The sequence below is a fragment of the Zalophus californianus genome, chromosome 17 (assembly GCF_009762305.2).
Source record: "Zalophus californianus isolate mZalCal1 chromosome 17, mZalCal1.pri.v2, whole genome shotgun sequence".
Lineage (NCBI taxonomy): Eukaryota > Metazoa > Chordata > Mammalia > Carnivora > Otariidae > Zalophus > Zalophus californianus.
The window spans coordinates 480,788-497,758 of NC_045611.1; the positions used below are offsets into that span (position 1 = coordinate 480,788).

Genomic DNA, 16,971 nt, shown 5'->3' on the forward strand with positions numbered 1-16,971 from the left:
GCCCGGAGAGCTGGCGCTCGGACCCGGGACCCCGACCCCCACCCCCACCCGGGACCCGGACCCGGACCCCGACGCAGAATCCCAACCCGGATCCGTCCCCGACCGCACGGCCTCAGCCTCCAGCCCCACCCGGGACCCTGGCCCGGCTGCCCGTCTCCTGGCCGCAGCGTCCTTTTTTTTTTTTTTTTAAGATTTTATTTATTTATTTGACAGAGAGAGACACAGCGAGAGAGGGAACAGAAGCAGGGGGAGCGGGAGAGGGAGAAGCAGGCTTCCCGAGCAGGGAGCCCGACGCAGGGCTCGATCCCAGGACCCCGGGAGCGTGACCCGAGCCGAAGGCAGACGCTTAACGACTGAGCCACCCAGGCGCCCCTGGCCGCAGGGTCTTGCCCTTGGTTCATGCTTCAGAGGAGGGAGGGTGGCCGCGCGCCCTGGCGCAGGCCGAACCCTCCTCCTGCGGGGGTTTCATTTCGGATAGTTAAACATGTTAACCGGTTCTTTTCTGCTGGGGGCACGACGATGTCAGAAGTCGTCCCCAGCGCCGGTCGTCGGGATCGTGGCCCAGGAGACTGTCCCTGCGCCCAGCCAGCCCCCTGCCCCTGGCCGCCGCTGCTCCTGCCGGTCCACCTCTTTTCCAGCGCTTGAGCGCTCAGCTTTGAGACTGCTCGAGCTTTCGGCTCGTTTAGTAGAAAAATCAGACCAGGTGGGTCCGTGTGGTAACGTGCACCTCTCTGTCGTCCACGAACCCCTACAAGCGATCCTGGTGCTAACTGGTGCCTGGTCCGTATCAGTCACTCTCTTTTTTAAATATTTTATTTACTTGAGAGAGAGCATGAGCAGGGGGGTGGTGGGGAGAGACGGAGCAGCAGACTCCCCGCCGAGCAGGGAGCCTGACAGCTCCATCCCAGGGCCCTGGGATCGGGACAGAGCCCAAGGCTGGCTGTTAGCCGACTGAGCCACCCACGTGCCCCCGTATCAGATACCTTATATTCACAACTCTGAGGTACTCTTCTGTCTGTTTTACAGACGAGGAAACAGACTCAAAAATTAAAAGCAACCGGGCTGAGAAGTGATGGATGGCACGGTCTCAGAGCTGTTCTGACTGGTTTCTGGGCCCGCACTCTCCTCCATTATTCCTTAGGTATTATAAAAGTAACGCGGCGTGTGAACCCTTCCCCTGCCTCACTGCTGAAACTAGGAAGGTGTAGGGACGGTTTTTAAGCTCAGTGTCCTGATGACGGGTGCTCAGCCCTCCAGCAGCTGGTGCTTCTGCAGAGGTTCGTTCTTATTTGTGGTTGGTTTGTGGAGAGAGCAGCCCCTAGGCCCAGGGCTGCCGGTGGTTCACACAACTGAGCTCACTTCCTTTCCTTTGCTTCTCCTCTCCTCCTGCCACCTTCCTTCACCATCAGTCCTTCCTCCCCAGCCCCCCCAACCGCCCTTCCTTCTTTCGCTGGTTAAATTGCCCCACCCAGGGGCGCCTGGGTGGCCCCGTCGGTTAAGCGGCTGCCTTCCGCTCGGGTCATGGTCCCAGGGTCCTGGGATCGAGTCCCACGTCGGGCTCCCCGCTGAGTGGGGAGCCTGCTTCTCCCTCTGCCTGCTGCTCTCCCTGCTTGTGCTCTCTCTTTCTCTGACATACAAGTAAAAAATAAAAAATAAAAAATAAATTGCCCCACCTACTTACTGCCTTCCCTTCTCCAGCTCGCTCTATCCTGCTCTCACTCTGCCCAGACCAGTCCTGTGACTGTAACTTCCGAGAGAGTGGTTTCTTGCACCTTACCAACGCTTGTGCAATGTGCCCTGATGGGAAGTGACCAGGCAGGCCCTCCACCCTCATCCCTGTTCCCTCATCATCCACTCCAGGGGATTCGTGACTCAAAGCCTCTAAGAAACGTGAACATGTTTGGGAAGAGTGTAAGATACGCTCATACTAATACTGCTTGAACTAAAATTGTTACTGTGGTCTGACTGCCTGGCACTTCGGTGGGAAGCAGTGCAGGGTGATGGCAAAGGGCCAACCTCTGGCAGAAGAACACTGGCTTCTGTCCTCAGACTGTGACCTTGAGCAAGTTGCTGCCTTCTCCAAGCCTCAATTTTCTCATCATTAAAATGGGGATAATAATTATCTGCAAAGTGAGGCTAATAGCAGCCCTGGGTTTCCCACGGGGTTGTCGTAACGATAAAATACAATAAAAGTACGTGAGAACAGCCCACGAAGCTGGAAGTCATTTATATCTAGGAGTTTATTCCTGGGATGTCGAGGCAAATGAGATTGTGGGGGAACACATTATCAGTGCATTTCTTCAAATGTGTTTTGTTTTTTTTTTTGAAGATTTTATTTCTTCACTTGACAGCACAAGTGGGCAGAGCGGCAGGCAGAGGGAGAGGGAGAAGCAGGCTTCCCGCTGAGCAGGGAGCCCGACGCCAGGCTCGATCCCAGGACCCTGGGACCAGGACCTGAGCTGAAGGCAGATGCCGACTGAACCACCCAGGTGCCCCTATTCAAATGCATTTGACAGCTGCTTTGGAGGTTGGCTGTGTCCAGGGCCTCAGGTGACTCTGAACCCCGCCCAGCTTCAGTGCCCCCTGGACACTAGGGCTCTGGTTTAAGCATTCAGGTGCCCATGACCTGGACCCTAGAAAGATGAGGCCTAGGAGAGCTGGCTCACTGGAACTTCCTCAGCCCTCAGGCCTTCCATCACTGGCTAGCTTTATTCTTTCTGTGCTTCTTAACTTCTGCTTACTCATTTGTCCTTCCTCGGCTCTCTGAACTCTGTGTACATCAGGACGGTTCAGCGTGGCTTCCCATAACCATCTGAGGCGATCTCCGGGTGAACTCCGTCCGGTGTGAGTCAGGGCATGTCTTAGGTCTCTCTGCATTCACACCCTGATAGCGGGTGTATGTGTGAGCTAAGCGCTCCTCAGGAGCCCAAGCTGTGGGAAGGAGGGGGGGAGAAGAGGAGACATCTGTCCACTCCCACCCTGGGACTCCTCCCTCGTTCCTTGGGTGGTGGGCATCCTGGGCTCTCAAGTTCCTGGTGCAGGCACACTGCTCCCGGTAAGTCCTCCTGGTCTGTGAAATAGGAATGACGTGTTAGCAGTTGAGACAGGAGTTGATCTTTGGGGCCATTTTTGGTTTTCATATTTAGGTTTCCTTACTCATATCAGAGCAAGTAATTATTTGCTTCTTCCCAAGTTGGGCAGGTTGGCAGCAACTAAACTTTTATTTATTTATTTTTTTAAAGATTTTATTTATTTATTTGACAGAGAGACCCAGCGAGAGAGGGAACACAAGCAGGGGGAGTGGGAGAGGGAGAAGCAGGCTCCCCGCTGAGCAGGGAGCCCGATACGGGGCTCGATCCCAGGACCCTGGGACCATGACCTGAGCTGAAGGCAGACGCTTAATGACTGAGCCACCCAGGTGCCCCGCAACTAAACTTTTAAACTTTTTTTCTTTTTTTAAGCACGGTTGCTTCTACACTTAACCCTGACCTTTGAAGCCCTTGGGCAGTTGATCACTGTGATTGCTGCTCCCATAATCATATTGCTGAGCTCCTCCTCAGAGGCTAAGTCTCACAGCTTGGAATGGCCTGCTCCACAATGACGTATTTGGCTAATCTTAGGATGTCTTCTATAAGATACACTCCCTTGTAGAACGTCAGAATAAACTTACTCATTTCTTTGAGTTTTGGTAAATTTTGTTTCTGAACTAGAGATGTTTCTTAGGAAATTATTTCTTCTTCGGGCCGCCTGGGTGGTTCAGTTGTTAAGTGTCTGCCTTTGGCTCAGGTCATGATCCCAGGGTCCTGGATCGAGCCCCGTGTCGGGCTCCCTGCTCCAGGGAAAGCCTGCTTCTCCCTCTCCCACTCCCCCTGCTTGTGTTCCCTCTCTCACTGTCTCCCTGTCAAATAAAATCTTAAAAAAGAAGAAAAAAAAGGAATGATTTCTTCTCATCGCTTTTTAGCTGGGTTTTAGTCATCATATGTATGGGATTTTATAATCACTGATTTTGTTCTTGAAAGGATAAAAAGTCATTTCTACTAGCAAAAACCTGTACAGAAATGTGTGTATGACTGTCTGTAACCTCTGTTTCTCAAGATGCTGGGTGTGAGATTTTGGACCGATGTCCAGGGGGCACCCCGAAAGTGCAGGGGCTGCTTCCTCTCCAAATTCCGTTAACTCCCAGAGCTCTGGAGAGCACACGCCAAGTTCATTCATCTAATCTGTACTGTTGATCATATCCGCTATCCATTGATACGGAACAAACGACCCCAACACTTGACAAGGTAAACCAATGTTCGTTGTGTCACACAGTTTTCTGAGGATCGGGAAGCTGGGTGTAGTTGACCAGGTGGCTCAGGCTCAGTCTTCCACAAGGGTGCGGTCCGGTCGTTGGCCAGGGCTGCGGTCATTTGAAGCTTTCCTGGTGCTAGAGGCTGGGTTTCCAAGGTGATGCCTTTGCCTGGCTGTTGGCAGGAGCTCAGCTCCTCACCACATGGCGTCTCCGTGGGGCTGCTCACATGACATGGTCCCATTTGGCAGGGACGGCCCAAGAGTGTGAATACTAGGGGCAGGGGTCATCGAGGGTCTCCTTGGAGGCTGCTGACCACAGTGTTGATTACAGAAGATGTCTCTTGTTCACCTCTGCTCAGCAAAACCCAACCCTTGGATCCTGACTCCCCCTGGTCACATGACCCCAGGCCTTGGTAGTGCTGCATTCACCCCAACAATGATTGGTCCAGGAGCAGAAAGTCAGCCTATGAGGTCCTTCCTCAGAGCTTCTGTTTGAAGGTGAAGAAGGGACTTCGCCTTTGGGGTCATGGAATAGAAGGATGGATTGCGTATGCTGTTGGCCCCTTTCCCACCATGTGGAGAGAGCCAACCACGGCTGCAGAGAAGTTGGCTCACAGATAGAGAAGCAAAAGCTGCAGGTGAGGCTTGGGACAACCTGGTTTGTGTCCCTGGATCTGGTCGTGGCAGGTGGGAACCCCCACTTCATTCCTCATCATGAGCCGACCCCTTTCTTTAGATGCAAGTTTACATTGGGTTTTTGGGTTTTTGTTGGTCCAAGCTGGGGTTTGCCTGTCCAGGTTCGGTAGCTACGGGGGAGTCGTCACCGGCCAGAGCACTGGGGTCCCTCCTTAACCCCTCAGTGTGAGCTCAGAAGCCTTGTCTGGGATCAGCTACCAGAAAAAAGGGGCCATGTCTGGATGTCGTTTACAGCCTATTTCTGGAAGTTACTGGCTTGCTATCTTCCTGGCCCCAGGGGTTACTTGTTAGGTGAACGATAAGATATTTGAAGGAAGAAGGCGTTCACTTTTTGTATATGGTCCCCCAGACAGCTTTCATTTTTTTTTTCTTTTTTTTTTAAATTTTATTTATTTATTCATGAGAGACAGAGAGAGAGAGAGAAGCAGAGGGAGAAGCAGGCTCCCAAGGAGCAGGGAGCCCGATGTGGGACTCGATCCCAGGACCCCGGGATCACGACCCGAGCTGAAGGCAGACGCTTAACCATCTGAGCCACCCAGGCGCCCGACAGCTTTCAGTTCAATGTGCTGTGTAGCCAACAGGATCCTCTGCTTGCTCGCTTCTGGGGTGTAGACAGTGACCGGATTAGCTGTATCTCCACTCTGTAATCCACAGCCAGCAATCATCAGCAGAGTGGCCCCATTTCTCGGGGTTGGACAGGACACACTGTCCTCCTGAAGGTCTCTGTGTCCTTCAGTGAAGGCACAGAGTATTCACCAGCTGGCCGGTCCTAGATCCTAGAGGTCTATGACTATTATGGCTCTTCAGCAAATCAATGATGGACGTACTTCTGTAGAAATTCCATGAACCACATTGAATTTGGACAGCCACAGCGTAATAGGAACAAGACACAGTGACAAGCAAGTGTTCCCAGACATCCCTGCCTTTTCTACCAGCCTGCTAAAGAAAACCTTGCTTTTGTTCACTCAGAACTTCCAACTCCCTGTTCTCAGAGATTGCTAGCTCACTCCTGGATGTTTTGCAACGCAGAACAAAAAGAGGTCAAAAGAAGGGAGGACAGATCCAAAAGGTTGGGGAAAGACCCCCAGAGCTGTTACGGTCCCAGAGTAAAGATGATGGAAAAAGGGGGGGAGCGGTGAAAGGGGCAGGTGGGGATAGTTTCTGACGGTGCGTTTTTGGGGGGATTCACACAGTTGCAGAAATGGTGAGAGGCCCTCAAACAGTTGCAGAAAGTGAAAGAACTGGAGAAAAAAGTCGATTTTTATGGGATAAAATGGCATTTCCCTTCACAGACACTCTGTGGCCGTGTCCTAGGAGCTGGGGACACAGCAGTGAACAAACGCTTGTCCTCAATGAGCTTCCATTCCAACGAGAAACGAGTCAACCAGAGCAGCAAAGCACGTGGTACGGAGGGCAAGCAAAGCCTGAGCAGGGTGGAAGAGAGCGAGTGTGCAGGCTGGGCTCCACCACCACGGTGAGCACCCTGCCTTCGTGCTCTAGGTGGAGGAGCCTGTGGAGGATTTTGAGCTACAGACGGACTCGTCTGTGCTACAGCGTCCTTTTGGCCAGACTGGGGCAGGGGAGGGCAGGGCTTGCAACAGCCCAAACAGGAAGGTGCGCTTGGGCGCGTGGGACAGGCTGAGGCTTCCCAGAGGCCCAGGGCAGCCTGTGGTGGCTTCATGTTGATCTTGGTGGCCGGCTGATCACGGGGTCAGCAGCACACGACTGCCCTCAACCCGATGAAGGCTGAGCACCCCGCCAGGCTCCACCAGGTGCAGGTGTAAGAGGACCGGTTTCAGGCACTGGTCCTTTTCACCATAATTTACAGGTTGATTTGACAGGGGACAAGGTGGCTGCCTCTACAAAGAATTTGAGCCAGGGCTCACTTAAGCCCCCTCCCCCCACAGATCACTGGCTACACACACACACCAGCAGATCGAGGTGAGGCGCCAGGACCTCCCTGTGGTCCACTTAGCCATTTTCCCCAGAGGATCTGAGGATCTGTTTCTGGAATTCAGGGCCAGCCCTGGTGGGAGGAGGTGTCAGAGCTGATCAGGTTAAGTCGGAGATTATCTGGAGAGGGGAGGGTATTTCGACTTTATACTGGCCTCAAATCGGAGCATGCGATATGGGTTTGGCCACATCTCTGTCCCTGCTGTTTTATGTTTATTTTGTTTGACAGTTTATTTGTGACTTGGGCCCTAGGCAATCCTACATGAGGTTACAGTTTCATAAACAGAATAAACAAAATGAAACAGAGCCCATAGACTATGTTTACAATCCTTCTCTGGGCAGGAGGGAGGGACTAAAGCACTTGTCTGGGAGGTCTGGCGTACGCAGGCACGAGAAGCCGGCCTCCCTGGATGCTGTGGGTGCTGTGCGCAGGGTCGCTGGAAGGTGCCTCGCAATATTCAACACTGAAACCCGGGAGCATTCCTTTATTTCACTCAGATGACATCTATCCTTTTAACTTCTGAATACTTTTTAAAGTTGCAAAGCTGAGTTTCAGTGACACAATTTACTAATTTCTATAATCCCGAGCATCACTGCTGTCCCCAGTACTGTGTCTTGTGTTTTGAAAGGTATGTGTGCCCATAAAGCACGGCCTCTGCCCAGAGGTGGTGAAGCAGAGAGCGTGAGCTCCAGGAAAGAGCTGAGGGACTGACATCCGGGTTCCTGTGGCTTGGGCCAGGCTATCCCCCACAGCAAACCCATCTCCAAAGGTCTCTGCTTCTCCCCACCAGGTGGATGCGTAAATGGCGCGCAGGACAGTTCCAGGGGCCGTCCGTGAGCTCCCAAGCTGCTCAGGCCGGCTGCCTCTGTGTCTGGGCCACTGCTTTCCACCGTTTCCCCACACTCTGCACATTCCTGCTGAACGGGACCACTTCTTTCTCCCTTGTTAAGTTGTACACCTTCCAACAGTCTAGAGACATCTAACTCAATCTTCCAGACCCCCGGGCCCTGTATCGCCTTCTTGAGAACACTTACCTTTGTCAGTAGCCTGCGGCCATGCCATTTCTCCAAACTGCCGGACCTTTGCTGACCCCCACAAAGGGTTTTGGGGGGCCCCCAGGGTTCCTGGACCACACTTGGTGAAACTATGGTCTCAATCATGGCAATTCTAATGTCATTAAAATGATTTTTATCAAAGATATGTGACTTTGGGGCACCTGGGTGGCTCACTCAGTTAAGTGTCCAACTCTTGATATTGGCTCAGGTCATGATCCTGGTTTGGGGATTGAGCCCCCAGGGCGGGTAGGGCTCCCAGCTCAGCGGGGAGTCTGCTTCAGGATTCTCTTTCCCTCTGTCCCTCCCCCTGCTGGTGCACTCTCTCTCTCTCTCTCTCTTTCTGAAACAAATAAATCTTAAAAAGAAAAAGCTATGTGAGTTTTATTAGTTTAAAAAGGGAACATAGGGGCACCTGGCTGGCTCAGTCGGAAGAGCATGTGACTCTTGATATCAGGGTTGTAAGTTCGAGCCCCATCTTGGGTGTAGAAATTACTAAAAAAACAAAAAAACAAAAAACCTTAAAAAAGGAAATTCAGATTGGATTCAAGATTATACTTTGTGAGCCTCTCTTTGGCTAAAGACATCTTGCAGTCTCTGGCGACAGTTTGGAGAATTTATTATTAAATCTTCACTGGATTCAGCATTCGTGAAAGGTTCCGAATCGACCATCCTGGGTAGTAAGCACTGGGGTTACTCCCAGGGCTGGCACGGGCCAGAGGCCTGCTGTCTCAGGAAAGCTCAGCTGTATTCCCAGGGGCTCCTTTCCAGGGACTGCAAAGAGCAAAGCCTCTGTGGCGGTAAGTCCGTGACTCCTTCCCCAACCCAGGAGAGGGGCTGCAGATGGGTGTCTGCCATTGACAGACCACGGCCTCCCAGCAAAGCTTCTGGGATGTCGGATACCAGCTGCAGAACCGCAGGACGGCCCTTTCAGCCCCGTCCGGGCCATGAAAGTGTGTGAGAGAGTTGTGTTCTGCCCCTGCTGTGACACTGTCCTGCACACCCCGGCATATGTTGAATGAGAACACAATCCATCTCCCAGCTGAGTAAGCGCCTTGCTTTCCGCAAGCTGACATTCATTACATAAAACACATTATGCAATATTATGACACCCTCACTAGAAAAAAGGCTTAGGAAGATTTATTTTTTTACTCTCAACCTTTCTAGTTGGATTTGTGAGAAACTGATTGAAGAAAAGAATAGTTCGTATATTTAGATTTTTAAAATTACATAAAAACTGATAGGCTAGGGGCGCTTGGGGGGCTCGGTTGAGTGAGGGACTCTTGGTTTCTGCTCAGGTTGTGACCTCACGGGTGGTGGGATCAGTCCAGGTGGGCTCTGCGCTCAGTGGAGAGTCAGCCTGGGGATTCTCTTCCTCTGCCCCTCCCCCCACTCCCATGAATGCATACATGCTTTATTAAAGAAAATAGATAAGACCTTTACGAAACAACCTGGTAGGCTACAGAAAATGTACTGGGTGAAGAGTGTTAAAAATTATGGGGTGGTTTTGGTAGTTTTGGGTGAGGGGTCCCAGGAACATCTGAATCTTGCTTTATACCACAGTTCCTCCTTCCCTTGAGGTTTCAGAGGGCGATGCATCACAAAGCTATGGTAACTGGACAGCAAAGCATGCAATAATTTATTGTGAAGCCAGCTTGTGTTCCAAATTCTAATGCTAAGAATGCTGGTGAGCTGAGGTTGACCACAGGGCTGAGGGTGGGCTGGCTTGGCCCAAACCCAGATGACAGTTCTTACCCCATGGTGATGAGGTAAGAGACAGAGAGGAAGTTGTCAGAATGTGGGCCTGCTCTGGCCACTTCTGCCACTTGTATAGAAAAGTAGAGGGGAGCCTGGGTACCTCAGTTGTTAAGCATCTGCTTTTGGCTCAGGTCATGGTCCGGGGTCCTGGGATCGAGCCCCGCATCGGGCTCCCTGCTCAGCGGGAAGCCTGCTTCTCCCTCTCCCACTCCCCCTGCTTATGTTCCCTCTCTCACTGTCTCTCTCTCTGTCAAATAAATAAATAGAATCTTAAAAAAAAAAAAAAAAGAAAGAAAAGGAAGTAGAAAGAAAGCAAGGTGGCTGGGCCGCCTCCCTTTCAGCAGTAACCTCTGGAATTCTGCAAGGGAGTGAAGAGCCCCAATGATGCCCCATCACTGTCCCAGGCCACAGCAGAAGGGGGCTGTCCAGGGGAGTGTGGAGAGTCCCTTCAAGGACCTTGGCTCAGGAGCAAATCAAAGTAGGACACACTGATTCTCTGGGAGGGCATCCAGCATCACCTGGGCACTAGAGTTCTCTGGAGCCACATATGGCTTATGTTTAATCAACAATTAGCTTCTTTTGGTTCTAGGGGAACACAGACATACTGCAACGTAACTGCTTTTGGCAGGAACTTGGTTTCCTGAATCAGAATCGCCCAGTGGGTCCAGGTAACTGCATTAAAGAAAACAGGCTTCCCTGGAAAGCACTGGAGAACTACCCTGTGGGGATCGAGATAAGGAATTGATAGACCTGATGTGTGTTCTTTGGCCACATGTTTGACAAATTGTTTTTATTGAAACTTCCCGTGAAAATTTAATTTCCAGTTTCCATGGGAACACGGGAAGGTGTGGCACGGCTGGCTGTTTGGCAGCCTCCTTCAGGCCCCCCAGGCTCGAGGATGCTGTTTGTCACCTGCCCCTGCTCTCCTACACTCTGCGTCTCTTCACGCGCCGCCCCCCCAGCCCCCTTCCTGTTTCTCTTTCCTCTGCAGTTATTGCAACCACTTCCCACCTGGCCTCTCATCACGGGCTCACCCTCACGCTGTTTTAAACAGGACTCTGGGGGCGCCTGGGGGGCTCTGTCGGTGAAGCGTCTGCCTTCGGCTCAGGTCATGATCCCAGGGTCCTGGGATCGAGTCCCGAGTCTGGTTCCCTGCTCAGTGGGAAGCCTGCTTCTCCCTCTCCCTCTGCCGCTGCTCCTGTGCTCTCTCTTACTCACTCTGTCTCTCAAATACATAAAATCTTTTTTTAATGCATTTATTTGTGTGAGAGAGAGCACAAGCAGGGGGAGTGGCAGGTAGAGGGAGAAGTAGGCTCCCTGCTGGGCAAGGAGCCCCATATGGGGTTCAATCCCAGGACCTCAGGATCATGCCCTGAGCCAAAGGCAGATGCTTCACTGACTGAGCCCCTCAGGCATCCCAAATACATAAAATCTTAAAAAACAAAAACAAAAACAAAACTGGACTCTGCCCCCTTGCCTCCTGATTAAAGCCCTTCACTGGCAGATGCCACTTGCAGGTGAAAGGTGATATATATCGGATGCCTGTGAAGCCTCACCTGCCCCTAGCTACCTCTCTGCTCTCTGTTGTTGCCCCCCTCACCCCCATCCACCTGTCATCCACATGGAGGCCCAAGTATCTTGGACTTAACTATACAAAACTAAACTCCCAGTTTTTCAGCCCAAAGCTCTACCTCTCCTGGAGTCCTTCCAGCCAGTGTTGACTTCATCCTGGACCTTTCTCTTTCTTACGGCCCACAAAATCTTGCCAATTCTGTCTTCAAAACACATCCCAGATCCAACTGTCTAACGAGTCCGGATGGCATTGCTACCCCACACCACCTTCTCTGTGCTCTGGCCATCTCCGAGCGATCCGTGAACGGTAGGTCAGGTCATGCATGGTTCATCTCCCTGCAACCGTACAGTGGCTGACCTTTGCACTCAGGGTGAAATCCCAACTCCAAGTCAGGACCCTTGCCCAGCCACCTCCTTCATCTTGTTTGCTTGGACTTTGCTCTCTGCTTGTGGGGCTCCTTCCCACCCTATCTGGGGTGCTCTTCCCCATATCATGCCTTGCTTCTTTGTGGTTCTCCTCAAAGGTCATCATATCTGAGTTCTTCACCAATTAACTTATATAAAACAGCACCACTCCTCTGCCCCCATCACCCCGTATTTAATACAGGACAGTGCTGAAAACACAGTGGGCACTTACGAAGCCTTAAATATGTGTTGAAAGCTGCTCTTTGAGCCAGCATACCTCCCTCTGCCTTAAGGACACCAGTTAGGTTGCCCCTTTGCCCAGGGCTGTCAAACAGAAGCAGCCAGGGTGTCCTTTAAAATTTCCTAGTAGTGGGGCGCCTGGGTGGCTCAGTTGGTTAAGGGTCTGCCTTCAGCTCAGGTCATGATCTCAGGGTCCTGGGACTGAGTCCCGCGCGGGCTTCCTACTTCCTGCTCAGCGGGGAGCCTGCTTCTCCCTCTCCCACTGCCCTCTCCACTCATGCTCTCTCCCTCTCAAGCAAGCAAATAAAATCTGAAAAAAAATTTCCTAGTAGCAATTGTCAGAAAATGAGATAAAATTAGTTCCCATGGCATATTTTATTTAATGCCATTAAACCAAAATACGATCCATGTGTAATAAATACAAAAAAATGTACTTATGAGATATTTTACATTCTTTTCTTCTTCATGCTGTCTTTGAAATCTGGTATTTTATATGCACAGCACCTATCATTTTGGATTCGCCACATTTCCAGTGCTTACCAGTCATATGTGGCTAGAAGCTCTCTTATTGGAGAGCAAACCTAGAATATTCTCCCCCTATCTTATTCACCTGTTCCTTAACCTTCTGACGGCAGCTCAAGTGTAATACCTTATGGAAACCTTTTGCAAGCCACTCCCCAGACTAGACCTGGTTTTTACTCAATATTCTTTCCTAACTCCTTACTCATCTCTTTCAAAGTGCTTATCAACAGCTTGTAATTAGGGCCTTGTGCAGCTACTTGATAAACATACGTGTTCCCCGCCTGATGCTAAGTCCCATGCTGGCAAAGAGCAGACCTGCTCTGTTCCCACTGAATTCCCGGTGCTTGACCTAGGGTTTGGCCCATAGCAATAAACATCTCTTCACGGATGCGTTAAACGGCAGAATTCTTCCCTCTACTCTGCATTTCTTTTCTCCACCGTAGTTTTTACTTACAGGTTCTGTTTTTGTTAAACATCTTTGCTTCTACCTTGTCACACTGTTTCCAAGGCAAATTCCCTGCCAAGAGTATTGGATTGGCTAAGGTTAGTGTTTTTCAAATTTTCCCAAGGATGAGTCCGGTCAGGGACCCAAACAGGAAATGCTGATTCCTCATTCCCTGCCATGTAGATTTACGCCGGCGAGCGTGGGGTCTGCAGCCCGCATTTTATCCATTTTACAGGCAGTCCCGTCAGGTGGATCCGGGGACCCTCGGGTCATCACTCCACGCGCTGGCTGCACGCTCCGGTGCCCCGCTCACCCAGGGAGGTGACTGGCAAAGTCTGGCTGCCCGGGGTAGGCCGCAGGGCTGCCCGCTGCCACGGGCTGCGCGCCACGCTGCCCGCGCTCCCCGCAACGAACGGAGGGGGCGCGGGCGCTAAGACGCCCCGCCCGCGGCGCCCCGGCGGAATCACAGCGCGGGTGGGCCCCGGCCGCGGTCCGCCCGCACGAGGGCGCGCCGCCTGTCCTCCTCAGGCCGGCTCCAGGCGGGCGCGGGCGGCGGGCGGCGGGCGGCGGTCCAGTTCCGGGGACCGGGCTCCGGGACCCCGGCGTGGGCGATGCGGCCGTACGGCCGACACCTCGCCCCAGCTCAGGGGACGCCAGACCCTGGCTTTCGATCGTCTCCCTCGTCGCTTCCGGCATTTGGAAAGACCAATCGTCACGTCTGAGAGCAAAAGACCCGCCCCTCCGCGAAGAAAGCAGCCAATCCAGCTGCTCGTCACCCTAGCGTGCCATGCGCCCAGACGCGCGATCTAGACCAATCCGTTCCGGGACGTCCTTCTAGTCCCGCCCCAGGCCTGTCACCGCAGCTGTCCCTCTCGCCGCCGCCCCTTCACCCCCGCCGGCGTACTTCCTCCCCGACGCCGTGACGTGCGCAGCCCTGTGCCCGGCCGCAGCGGGCCAATGGCGGAGGCGGATACGGCGGGCCAATGGGCGGCGGCGTCTCATGCGGCCGGCGCCCGCCGCAGCCGCCGCCGGGTCCCGGAGCCAGAGGCCGCCGAGCCGGAGCGCGATGGAGCGAGGGCCCCAGGCGGGGAGGCGCCGCCGCCGAGCGCGCGGCCCGACGTCCCCTCAGTGAGCGCCCGCGCCGCCGCGGCGCCGCCCGAGCCTGGCCGCGCCCGAGGGGCGGGCTCGCCTCCCGCCGGCCTCGCCGCTTCGCCGGCGCTCGGAGCCCGCCTCCGCCGCCGCCACCGCCGCCTTCCCGCTCGGGCCGGGAGACGGGCCGGGGCTGCATGGCCTCGCCCGCGCGCCGCCGCTGAGCCCGCGGAGCTGTGCAGCCGGGAGCCGGTGAGAGCCACCGCGGGCCGGGGCGGGGGGTCGGGGCGGGCGCCGGGGCGTGGGGGCCGCCTTGAGGCCTGCAGGCCTCCCCTCCGGGCGGAGCAGCACGACGGGCGCCGGTGGGCCCAGGGGCCTGAGGGGCCGACATGGGGCTCCGGGGGGCCTGGGCAGCCGTGAGCGGCTGACGCGGGCTCCTGGTGGGCCTGGGGGGCCCGGGGCAGCCGTGAGGGCCCGACGGGGGGCTCCGGGTCGGCCTGGAAGGCCCGGGCAGCCTTGAGGGGGCTCCGGGGGCTCCTAGGGGGGCCTGGGGGGCCCGGGGCCGTCGCGCAGGGTTCCGGGTGGGCCTGGGGGGTCAGGGGCAGCCGCAAGGGGCTTCGGGTGGGGCTCTGGGTGGGCCTGCGGGGCCAGGGGCAGCCGCGAAGGGACTGACTGGGGGCTCCGGTGGGCCTGGGGGCCCAGACAGCCGTGAGGGGCTGCGGGGGCTCTGGGTGGGCCTGTGTGGCCCCAGGGCAGCCATGAGGGCCCGACAGGGGCTCCAGGAGGGCCCGGGGGGCCCGGGGCAGCCGTGAGGGGTTGAGGGTGGGCTTGGAGTCGGGGGCTCCGGGCAGCCGTGAGAGCCCGGCGGGGGCCCCGGGCACCTGGGGAGCGGGTGCGCCGACCTCTGACCCGAGGGAGGGGTGCGTTCGCGGTGTCGGTTGTAGTTGTTATTCCCAGCGTCCCTATTATTATCACTGTTTTGAAATGGGAGCAGGAGGCTCTCGGGCTCCGAGCCGGAGGGGGCGGGCGAACCGGAGTCGTGAAGGGAGAGTGGGGGCGCCGGGGGTGCAGGAGGCGCGCGTAGGCCGGCGGAGGGGCAGGAATGCGGGGCAGCGGCGCGGGGGTGTCGTCTCGGGGGGAGGGTAGGCGGGACTGGGGGGCGGGTGGGAGGGAAGCGGTGGTGGCGGCGGCTGCAACAGCAGTCCTTGGCCTCAAGGAACAATGTGAGACGTTGCCTGAAATGTTAATTTCCGTTCCTCATTTCATCATCCCCTGGCAGGGCGGTAGCTGCGAGTGTGTGAGAGTGAGAGTGTGTGTGTGCGTGTGTGTGTGTGTGTGTGTGTGTGTGTAGGGTTGGCCTTGCCACATGGATTCAGTACCCTTTCAAAGAGGGATTGTGCTGTTAAGTCTTGTGTGTTTGCTGTTTGGGGGGTGGAGAAGCCTTAGTTTTTCTTGAGGTCTGCTCTTTTGCTGGTGCCCCATCAAGGTTTTCTGCTTCTCTTGTTCCGTTGGAAAGCCAGTCTTGTATCCCAGCTTCCAAGGTTTTTGGAAGATTAAGCCGGCCTAAGAGGGCCCTGTGCTTTGAAAACCATATTCTCTCCAGCAGTTAAGATGCAGCATGCCTGGGTTTCGTGATTTCTACAGGTTATAGGAAGTTTTATATTCCTTTGCGAGAACAGGATGGTTTTGCAAATTCCCCGGTAGAAAATCAAATTTCAGGCTTTCTTGTAAGGTGAGAGTCTTTAAAGAGATCTAAGCAGTATCCTTAACATCCCATTTCAACTGAGGAGTGAAAGTGTGCACAGTTGTTGAGTTGCAAAACTTAGAATATTTTGGTATGTATGGGGGATTGATGAGAGGCATTCAGCAAAAACGATGTAACATGATATTGCTGGTGGAAAAAGTGCCATTGACACAGTTGCTATTTTTGGTTTGTGCAAACCCAGTCAATGGCATAACTTGAATAGTTCTAAATCAGAGACCCTGAGACTGTTTATTTGATGCCTTTGGGACCTTGATTTCTCTAAATGTTGCTGTCCTGGAAGACTTGTTCTGTTTTGTGTCTTTTGAGACTGATTGCACAAGTACTGTGATATTACTTTGAAACTGTAGTTAAAAAAAGAAAAAAGAAAAACATCTTGCTCAACTTTGATTGTGACCCTTGAATTGGATCCCTCTCTCGGTGTTTCCTCCCCCACCCTCCATTCAGCTGTTCTCTCTTTCTGGAGTTTTGTGCTGAGGAGCAGGATCTCACTGGATAGGCTAGCCCTCCTGAGTGGGATGGGAGGGAACAAAGACCAAGTAACTATGACGTTTTTCTGTGTTCTTTGTGCATGCCTCTTGAGTTAGTTAAAAAGCTGCCCCAAAATATTGCTAAAGTTGATCCAAATTTGAACCTTCCAGAGGTTTTTAAATTCTGAATATTTTTAATTGTGGCAAAATATAGATAAAATTTACCAGAAGTTTGTGTTTAAAGGTGTTCCATAGTTTTGAGTTCCTCATTTGCAGTTCTAACTTTGTGTCCGCTTCCTTACTTGCATCGCCCTGTGGGATGTTCTTCTCTAGACCCGCTGTGGACCGGCCATGCTAATCACATTGCACTGGCAGCGCCTTTCATCTCTCGAAACCAGATGGGCTGCTTATGACTAGTGGCTGTCATGTTAGCTATAATTACAGTGTTGATACAGTGACAAGTAGAACTTTCAACAGAGAGTTAAAGAAACCATGCTATTTGTATTTGAGAATATTTTTCAAGAAACTTTGTGTGCCTTGGGTTTTTAAGTATACTTAATATAGTAAGGTTATGTTTTATCCAGTATGTGGCTATTTTGCATATGGGCAGTGAGCCCATTATCAATTAAATAACATAATTAGATAGTGTCAATAAATGCTGGTTCAGAGCATAATCTGCATTTGTTGCCAAAATAAGTGTTTTGATCTGTCCATTA

General features: G+C 53.3%; 1 protein-coding gene and 1 long non-coding RNA gene across 12 annotated transcripts in view; both read left to right on the forward strand.

The window, feature by feature from the left end:
• The first annotated feature begins 2,424 nt into the window (after window positions 1-2,424).
• Window positions 2,425-8,316, forward strand: LOC113935357. The gene is made up of 4 exons (XR_003524028.1): window positions 2,425-2,550; window positions 4,096-4,283; window positions 4,650-4,928; window positions 6,279-8,316. It is a non-coding gene; the product is annotated as an uncharacterized LOC113935357 (long non-coding RNA).
• A 5,684-nt stretch (window positions 8,317-14,000) lies between these two features.
• ANKRD11 (ankyrin repeat domain 11) overlaps window positions 14,001-16,971 on the forward strand; it is a 191,967-nt gene continuing 188,996 nt past the window's right edge. For 9 of the 11 annotated variants that reach the window (XM_027619873.1, XM_027619875.1, XM_027619871.1 and 6 more), the window contains exon 1: window positions 14,002-14,275. The gene's annotated coding sequence lies outside the window, so the exon portion shown is untranslated. Of the gene's footprint in view, window positions 14,276-16,971 lie in introns of all 11 variants that reach the window. The other 2 variants (XM_027619878.2, XM_027619877.2) reach the window with 2 other exon arrangements.